At 39.9% G+C, this 10,043-nt stretch overlaps 1 pseudogene; it reads right to left on the bottom strand.

The window, feature by feature from the left end:
* Positions 1 to 9,959, bottom strand: part of LOC138142692 (heat shock cognate 71 kDa protein pseudogene) — a 57,602-nt pseudogene extending 47,643 nt beyond the window's left edge.
* Positions 9,960 to 10,043: the final 84 nt, after the last annotated feature.

The raw sequence follows: 10,043 nt of genomic DNA, 5'->3' as shown, positions 1-10,043 counted from the left end.
AACTGATGAAACTTTTCTCAGTATGAAAATAGTTGAAGGGAATATATATACGTGTGTGTGTCTATATATATATATATATATATATATATATATATATATATATATATATATAGACACACACACGTATATATATTCCCTTCAACTATTTTCATACTGAGAAAAGTTTCATCAGTTGCAATTATTGTTTTTCCATGTAGGAATGTTAATAGTTCATCTTTGATAAGTTTCTCATGATTTCTTTTCCCTGTTTACCTTTTCATGCTTCTCTTGCTTCTTGTATCTGAATGCCAAATTTTCTATTGAACTCTGTTTTTTTCATCAAGAATGCTTGAAGGTCCTCTATTCCACTGATTGACCATATTTTCTGCTGAAACATGATAATCAGTTTTGCTGGGTAGGTGATTCTTGGTTTTAATCGCAGCTCCTTTGACCTCCGGAATATCCTATTTCAGGGCCTTCAAACCCTCAGTGTAGAAGCTGCCAGATACTGGGTTATCCTGATTGTGTTTCCACAGAATTCAAATTGTTTCTTCCTGACTTCTTTAATATTCTCTACTTAATCTGGGAATTCCAGAACCTGGCTAAAATATTCCTAAGAATTTTCGTTTTGGCATCTTTTTCAGGAGGTGATCAGTGGATTCTTTCAACCTCTATTTTGCTCTCTGGTTCTAAAACATCAGGGTAGTTTCCTTTGAGAACTTCCTGGAGAATTATTTCTAGGTTCTTACTTTGATCATGGCTTTCAGGTAGTCCAATAATTTTTAAATTATCTCTCCTGGATCTATTTTCCAGGTCAGTTGTTTTTCCCATGAGATATTTCACATTGCCTTCTATTCTTTCATTTGTTTGGATCTGTTTAACAGAATCTTGATTTTTCATAAAGTCATTTGCTTCCATTTGCTCCAATCTAATTCTGAAGCAATGATTCTCCTCAGTGAGCTTTTGAGATTCTTTTTCGATCTGGCAAATTTGGCTTTTTAAGGCATTCTTCTCCTCATTGCCTTTTTGAGACTCTTTTGCCATTTGAATTAGTCTGTTTTTTAAGGTGTTATTTTCCTCAGTCAGGCTGTTTACTCTCATTTTATAATTTTCTTGCATCATTCTCATTTCTCTTCCCAATTTTTCCTCCACTTCTCTTATCTGCTTCTTAAGATCGTCTATGGCCTGTAACCAGCTCATATTTTCCTTTGAATCTTTTGATGCAGGAGTTCTGACTGCACTGTCTTCCTTCTGTTCCATGCTTTGCTCCTTTTTGTCCCCAACATAGGAGTCTAATGTTGGAATCTTATTTCTGCTTTGTTTCCTTTGCCTTCTCATGTTGCCCCTCAGTCACTTGACCCCTGGACTTTTTGCCACAGTAGGACTCTGCCACCAGACAGGGGAGCTTTTGTCCTAAATGCTGCGGTTTTCTCAGCTGCCAGAGGAGTTAGATGGGTGCCCTTTCTGAGGCCTCCACACGCTCTGGCAAGCTGGACACACACCCCAAGACCTCCACCCTAGACTGCAATCCAGATCCAAGCAGGTTAAAGGAAGAGCAATTACCCCTCAGACTGGTGCTTTGTCCCCCTCCGCTCTGCAGGCCAGGAGGTGAAGGTGCCACATGGCGCTGGCTGGTGTGCCTGCATCTCAGTGGCTTCTTACACCGGATCAAAAGCTGACGTACTCCCTCTTACTGGGTCCCAAAATCCAGACTGCACTGACCTCTAATTTTGTTCTTTGCATCTGTGTGTTGATAATTCTGGAAATGGTCACAGCTGCTGCTGATCTGGAGTCCCTCCTGCTGGTAGGTGGTCAGACCTGCCCTGGGGTTAAAACCTCCGGTTCTTGGTGGGCCTGGGCTTGGCTCTGAGAGTGCTGTGCTGGCCGGTTCCTGCCAGCGTGCCGGGGTGTCCTCAGTGGGAGGTTAGCTTTTGTGTGTAATTTTGTGGGTTCTGTAGCTCCAAAGTTTGTTCAGAGTCCCCTTTTTACATTGATTGGGGAAGGTGCAAACTGGAGCCACCTGGAGGTCATGCTTCTACTCCGCCATCTTGACTCTGTCCCCAATATCTCAACAAACAATTCTTTTTTTTTTTTAAAGCAATTGGGATTAAGTAACTTGCTCAAGGTTACACGGCCAGGTGTTTCTGGGTGGGTGCTAAGTGTCTGAGCCCGGATTCGATCCCAGGTCATCCCGACACTGGGGCTGGTGCTCTTATTTGCTGTGCTACCTGGCCACCCCTCAACAAACAATTCTTAAGAAGTTTACATTCTATGTTTTATTTTTTTCACAATTTATTTATTTTTAGTTTTCAAATTTTACTTCCACAAGATTTTGACTTGCAAATTTTCTCCCCGTCTTTCCCCTACCCCCACCCCAAGATAGCAAGCCTACTGAATATCCTTTCCCCTAATCTGTTCTCTCTTATATCCTCCCTCAACCTTCTAGTGGGGCAAGATGGATTTCTATACCCCAGTGTCTGTATACCTTATTTTCCAGTTGCAAAAAACCCAACATTTTAAAAAATATTTAAAAAACCTTTGATTTCCAGATTCTTTCCTTTTTTCCCTCCTCACCCACCCCCACTGGAAAGACAAGAGTTCAATATAGGCTGTACATGTGTAGTTATGCAAAATATTGCCATAGTAATTATATTGTGAAAGACTAACTATATTTCCCTCCATCTTGTCCCTCCCCCCACTCATTCTATTTTGTACTTTGTCTCTTTCCCTTTTCAAAAGTGTTTGCTTCTAACTACCCTCTCCCCCAATCTGCCCTCCCATCTATCATCCCCCCTCTTATCCCCTCTCCCCTACTTTCCTATAGGGTAAGATACTGTATCAGCAATGCCATATTCACAATGCCTATGGAGATTACAGATATGCTGATATAATTAGCCATCACAAAATACATCATGCTTGCCATATGGGGGAATAAACTAGAAAATTTATTAAGATACCAAAAGACTGAGTCCCAAAACCAGAAAGTGAAAGCCATCAGAGTAGTTATGACATTGGCACAGGTAGATAAAGTAGAAAGCACCCACATTTTCAAGCCTTTAAAACAGAACAGGCTACCTCAGGCAAAGGTCCTCCTCTCCCCACTCACAGCAACCACCCAGTGTCTGGGAAGCGCGCTCCCAGCAGCTCCGGCCCTTGGCAGTCCTCAGCAGGAGTCCTTAGCAGAAATTCTGGCTAACTCAAAAAGGGCTTCGCGCTGCCGCTGCCTCTGCTGCTGCTGCCGCCGTCGCCACCACTGCCAGCCACCGCAGGAACTCTAGTTTGGCTTCCGCTTCCTCTTGCTCTGCCCCTTCCTGCTACGTCAGCAAGTCCAATGGGGCATGGAAGATCTTTAAATCCCATAACCCTTACAGATACCCAATTGAGTGTGTATGTTATTCCCTCTTCAAGCCAATTTTAAAGAGAGTAAAGTTGATCCTTTCCCTTTCACCTTCCTGCTCTTCCCCTTCATTATAACAGTTTTTTCTTGCCTCTTTTATATGAGGTAATTTGCTCTATTTTATCTCTCCCTTTCTCCTTCTCCCAATATATACCTCTCCCACCTCTTAATTTTATTTTTTACATAGAATCCCTCCATATTCAACTCATCTTGTGCCCTCTGTCTATATAAACATGTACACACATATACACACACTCACATGTATATTTATATACACATACACCCTCCTGTACATACATATATATGTATGTATACATTATATATATATGTGTGCCTACATATTCCCTTCAACTATCCTCATACTGAGAAACAGTCTCCTGAGTTACATTTATTATTTTTCCATATAGTAATGTAAATAGTTCAACTTTAATAAGTTCCTTATGATTTCTTTTTTCTGTTTACCTTCTAATGCTTCTCTTGCTTCTTGTATTTGAAAGTCAAATTTTCTGTTTAGGTCTGGCTTTTCATCAAGTATGCTTGAAAGTTAGGGGTGGCTAGTTGGTGCAATGAATAGAGCACCAACCCTGGAGTCAGAAGGACCTGAGTTCAAATCAGACCTCAGACACTTAACACACACACACACACACACACACACACACACAATACCTAGCCATGTGACCTTGGGCAAGTCACTTAACCCCAACTGCCCTACCTTCCCCCCTTCAAAAAAACAAACAAAAAAAGAAGAATGTTTGAAAGTCCTCCATTCCAATGAATGACCATATTTTCCACTGAAGCATTATACTCAGTTTTGCTGGGTAAGTTATCCTTGGTTTTCATACTAGCTTCTTTCACCTCTGGAATATCATATTCCAAGCCCTTTGATCCCTTAATGTAGAAGCTGCTAAATCCTGCATTATCCTGATTGTATTTATGCAAATACTCAAATTGTTTCTTCCTGACTGCTTGCAGTATTTTCTCCTTGACCTGGGAACTTTGGAATTTGGGTATAATATTCCTAGGAATTTTCTTTTTGGGATCTTTTTGAAGAGGCAATTGGTAAATTCTTTCAATTTCTATTTTTCCCTCTGGTTCTAGAATATCAGGAAAATTTTCCTTTGGAATTTCTTAAAGGATGATTTCTAAGCTCTTTTTTGTAATCATGGCTTTCAGGTAGTCCAATGATTTTTAAATTATCTCTCCTGGACCTATTTTCCAGGTCAGTGGTTTTTCCAACGAGACATTTCACATTGCCTTCTATTCTTTCATTTGCTTCTATCTGTTTTATAGTATCTTGATTTCTTATAAAGTCATTTGGTTCCATTTGCTCCAATTTCAATTTGGAGGAATTATTCTCTTCAGTAAGTTTTTGAAATTCTTTTTCTATCTGGCCAATTGAACTTTTTAAGGCATTCTTCTCATTGGGCTTTTTTGGGCCTCTTTTGCCATTTGAGTTAGTCTGTTTTTTAAGGTTGCTTTTCATGTTTTTCTTGCAGCATTCTCATTTCTCTCCCCAGTTGTTCCTCCTCTTCTCTTACTTGATTTCCAAAATTCTTTTTGAGCTCCTCCATGGCCTGCAACCAATTCATATTTTTCTTGGAAGTTTTTGATGCAGGAGTTTTGACTTTGTTGTCATCTTCGATTCTATGTTTTGATCCTCTTTGTTTCTCTTTGTAACTCTGTTGGTTCTGTAGCTCTAAAATTTGTTTAGCGTCATTTTTACAGTTATTGGAGGTGATTGGAGTAGGAGCCTAAGTAAGTTACTGCTTTTAGTCTGCCATCTTGGCTATGCCTACTCAGGTTTTATTTATTTATTTTTAACAAAATCTTGAAAGTCTGACCATTCATCAAATTACCATTTAAGTTTGTTGGGTATATTTTTTGCCTGGAGCCCCAGTTTTTTTGCGCTTCAATATATAGAGTTCTAAGACCTGTGGTCATTTAATGTTGCTACTGCTTGGTCTTGTGTGATTCTAACTATGGCACTGTGATATTTAAATTTTTTAAAATTTTCTTGTTGTTTATAATATCTTATCCTTGAGCTAAAGGTTTCATGATTTGACTGTGACATTCCTGTAGGTTTTCCTCGTAGAATCTTTTCCAGGTGATGATTGGTGGTTTTTTTTTTCTGTTTTTACTTTCTCCTCTTGTTCTAATGCTTCAGGACAATTTTCTTTAATTTCTTTTCTTTAATTATTTAATTTATTAATTTAATTATTTCTTGTATTATTGTATCAAGATTTTCTTTTTGATTGTAGCTTTCAGGTAGTCTAATTATTCTTATGTTTTCTCTTTTTGATCTTTTCTTCAGATCAGTTGTTTTTGTTATGAGATGTTTCACATTTGCTTCTATTTTTTCATTCTTTATGTATTTTAAAAATTATTTCTGGGTCTCATGACAAAGCTGGCTTCCCCTTGCCCAGTTCTAGTTTTCAAGGAGATGTTTTCTTCCTTAAGATTGTGGATCTTTTTTTCTAATTGGTTGACTTTATTGTCATAATCTTGTTTTTTTTTTTGGATTGTTCTTATTTAAAAAAAAAACTTTCACTTGATCTCGCTCATTTGATTTTTTTAATTACATTTTTTAATTTAATTTTAGTTTTCAACATTCATTTCCACAAGATTTTGAGTTACAACTTTTCTCCCCAACTCTCCCCTACCTCACCCCAAAATATCAAGCCTATTGAATACCCATTTCCCCAATCTGTTCTCTCTTATATTCTCCCCCATCATCCCCCTAACTTTCTAGTGGGGCAAGATGGATTTCTAAACCCCAGCCCCTGTATATCTTATTTTTAAAAATACACATTTCTTTTTAAAACTTTGAGTTCCAGATTTTTTCCCTTCTTCCCTCCTCACCCACCCCCACTGGGAAGATAAACAATTCAATATAGGTTGTACATGTGTAGTGACTCACAACATTTCCATAGTAGGTATATTGTGAAAGACTAACTATATTTCCCTCCATCCTATCCCACCCCTCACTTATTCTATTGTCTCATTTGACCCTGTCCCTTTTCAAAAGTGTTTGCTTGTAACTACCATATCCCCCAATCTTCCCTCCCTTCTATTATCTCCCCTCTTATCCCCTTCCCCACTATTTTCTTGTAGGGTAAGATACCCAATTGACTGTGTATGTCATTCCCTCCTTAAGCCAAATTCAATGAGAGTAAGGTTGTTCCATTCCCTTTTACCTTCCTGTTCTTCCCCTCCATTGTAATAGTTTCCTCTTGCTTCTTTTATGTCTCATTTGATTTTTAAAGTCTTTTTAAAGTTCTTCTATAAATTCTTTTTTGGGCAGGTGACCATTTTATGTTACTCTTTGGGGTAGGAGAGGCTTTTTTTCCTTCAGCATCCTCCTCTGAATATGAATTCCAGTCTTCTCTCTTCTCATAATTACTTTCAGTGGTTGGATTCTTTCTCCTTTGCCTGCTCATTAAAAAAAAAGAATTGTAGCAGCTTATATGTTTGTAATAACCTCTAGTCCTGGAGTATGGGGGATGGTGCTTCTGGACTTAGATCCTTCTTCAGTTCTCCCCTCTAGTCTGGAATGAACACCAAAAACTCCACCCTCCTGGAAGTGCCCACAGCCAGCTGTATCCCACCCCACTGATTCTGCATTCACTAGTGCTGGTTCCTTCTTGCCCAAGGCCATGTCTCTGGCAGTTCAGGTGGGCCTTGCCTTCAATATCAGCAGAGGTTCCCTCAGTCTTCCCTGACTCAGACACCTGACTCCACACACTGTCTGGCAGGTGAAAATTCCTGTGCCTGGGGCTACTTCCCAACCTGGATAGCCCAAAACCCCAGGGGTCACTGCTTGCTGTTTCAGGGGTACTAGCCTGGAGGTGTTTACTCTTCACAGGTACCAACACTAGGTCCTGGGATTTTTCTTCAGATCTTCTGTAACTGTCCCAGGAGTATCACTCTTCTGCCATACTCTTGTTTATTTTTACCCGGTTCTACATTTGCCCCTAGGCACTACTTTATCTTGCTTTGTGGGGGAAATCTGGAGAGTTTGGAATTTTCTGATCTACTCCACCATCTTCTCAGAATCCTCTCTTTAAAAAACATTTTTAAAGCACTTATTCTGTACCAGGGACTGTGTTAAACACTTGGAATACTAGGAGATATAAAAGACAGTCTGTACTCTCAAGGAGCTCACAGACTAATGGGGGAAGTCAACATTCAAACAACTGAACAAACAAGACAGATACAGGAAATATTGTAAATAATCAACATAACGAAAATGATAGAAATCTGCAGAAAAGGGCAAAACTTCTTTTTTATTATTTATTTATTTTTTAAAATTTATTTTTTTCAAATGTTTTATTAACTTCTGATTTACATCATTCATTTCCTCCAGATTTTGAGTTACAAATTTTCTCCCTGTTTTTCCCCTACCCACCCCCCCAAAATAGCAGTCCCACAGTATATCCCCTCCTCCAATCTGCTCTCTCCCATATTTTCTCCCATACCCCTTTAGACTTTTCCAGTGGATCTATATGTCCCAGTGCCTGTATATCTTATTTCCCAATTACATGTAAAATAGTTAAATTGATAATAGTATATATGTATATACACACACACACACACACACATACATATTTGAATATTTGATTTTAAAACTTTGAATTCCAGATTCATTCCCTTCGTCCCTTGTCACCCACCCTAACTGGGAAGATAAGCAGTCCAGTATAGGATGTACATGTGTGCCTAATGCAAAACAATAACATAGTAGATATATTGTAAAAGACTGACTATATTTCCCTCCCTCCTATCCCACCTCCCACTTGTTCTATTCTCTACTTTGATCCCGTCTCTTTTCAAAAGTGGGTGCTTCCAACTTCTCTCCCCCCCAGCCTGCCATCCCTTCCATCATCCCCCCTCTCATGCCCTTCTCCCCCCACTCTCCTGGAGGGTGAGATACCCTATTTAGTGTGTATTTCTTTCCCTCCTCAAGCCAGATTCAATGGGAGTAAGGTTGACCCATTCCTTAAGGGCAAAACTTCTTGTAGGAAGTAGGATTTCAACTGGACTTAAAGGAGTCAGGAAACAGAAGTGAAGAGGGAAAATATTCCAGCTTTGGGGGACCAGCCACTAAAAATGCCCAGATTTGGGAGATGTATTATCTTGTCTTAGGATCACCAAGGAGGCCAGTGTTGATGCACTGAAGAGAATGTGATGGAGATGGGGAGAGGGTTGTGTAAGGTATAAAGAAACTTGAAAGGTGAGGATGGGTAGGTTTTGTTTGTTTTTGGAGGGGGGAAGGCAAGGCAATTGGGGTTAAGTGACTTGCCCAAGGTCACACAGATAATAAGTGTCAGGTGTCTGAGGTTACATTTGAACTCAGGTCCTCCTAACTCCAGGGCTAATGCTGTATTCACTGCACCACCTAGCTGTCCCTGGATGGGTAGGCTTTGAAATAATTTAAATGACAGAGTGGTTTTTATATTTTATCCTACAGTAGATAGAGAGCCACTGGATTTTATTGAGTGGAAGGGCAGTGGGGAGGGGGCACATTGTCAGACTTGTTCTTTAGGAAGATTATTTTGAAGACCAAATGCAGGACAGAATTAAATGGGGATATACTGGAGGTAGAGACCCTAACCAGAAGGCTGTTTCAATAGTCCATTTTGTGAAATGATGAGGGCCTGCACCAGGGTGATAGCAGTGTCAGAAGAGATAAGGGGGCATATATGAGAGTTGTTACAAAGGTAAAATTGACAAATCTTGGCAACATATTGGTTTGTTGGTGGTGGTGAGGGAGTAAGGAGGGAAGGATGACACTCAGTTGTGAGCTTGTGTGATTGGGGGGATGGTAGTACCTTCAACAATAATAAGAAAGTTTTGAAGGAAGGAATGTTGGGGGTAGGGGGACTATAATGAGTTCAATTTTGGACATGTTGGCTTGAAAATATCTACAAGACATTCAGTTAGATATGTTCAATAAGTAACTTGGAGATGCAAAACTGGAGGTCAGCAGAGAAGTTCAAATTGTACTTTGATGAAGTTCACATCAATCCTTTATAGATACACTGTCAATGGTTTTCAGATGGGGAAAAGGACATGAAATGGCATCTTGGACAATGTGTTTCATTCTTCTGTTAATACAGCAAAATGGCCAAAGGAAGAATGTGGTTTCCTGGGAAGTGATCACCCAGGACCCAGGTTTTATAGAGCTTCTGTCTTTTTGCTATTTGATGGTGATGCATGATACATTGTTGTGTGTGGTCATGAAGAAGACTAGTGTGGGTCTGGATGCATCAGACTGTGGTACACATTTTAGAAGAATCACAGGGTGTTTGTGCTAGCATAGCCCCTTAAGGTCCCTCTGATGTATATGTGAGTATGACTTGATTAGATGGCTAACTGAGAGAATAGCTGGCAGAGGGGTTTGTATTTGATCCTGGATGTATTCCAGAGATGGGGGACTGTATTAAAAAGTCTGTATTGATCTGCTATGGTCAGACCTGCCAGGCTTTTCACTTTTGCCCTTATCTGTGCAACCCTGGGAGAATCACTCCACTCGGCATGGTTACATCTCCCTTTCCTTGTACTTACCTGCTTGATGGTCGTCAGACATGGTTCCCCCTCTCTTATTGAACTAGAAGAGCATATTCATTGGTCTCCCCAGGTTCTTGGGGCAGAGATGACTTGGGAGACAGTC

The sequence above is a fragment of the Petaurus breviceps genome, unplaced genomic scaffold, assembly GCF_028583685.1.
Source record: "Petaurus breviceps papuanus isolate PSGF00001 unplaced genomic scaffold, PetGlider_PUasm1.0 90601, whole genome shotgun sequence".
NCBI classification, from domain to species: domain Eukaryota; kingdom Metazoa; phylum Chordata; class Mammalia; order Diprotodontia; family Petauridae; genus Petaurus; species Petaurus breviceps.
Note: the sequence above shows the minus strand (reverse complement) of the source record. Positions and strands in the feature narration are given on the sequence as shown.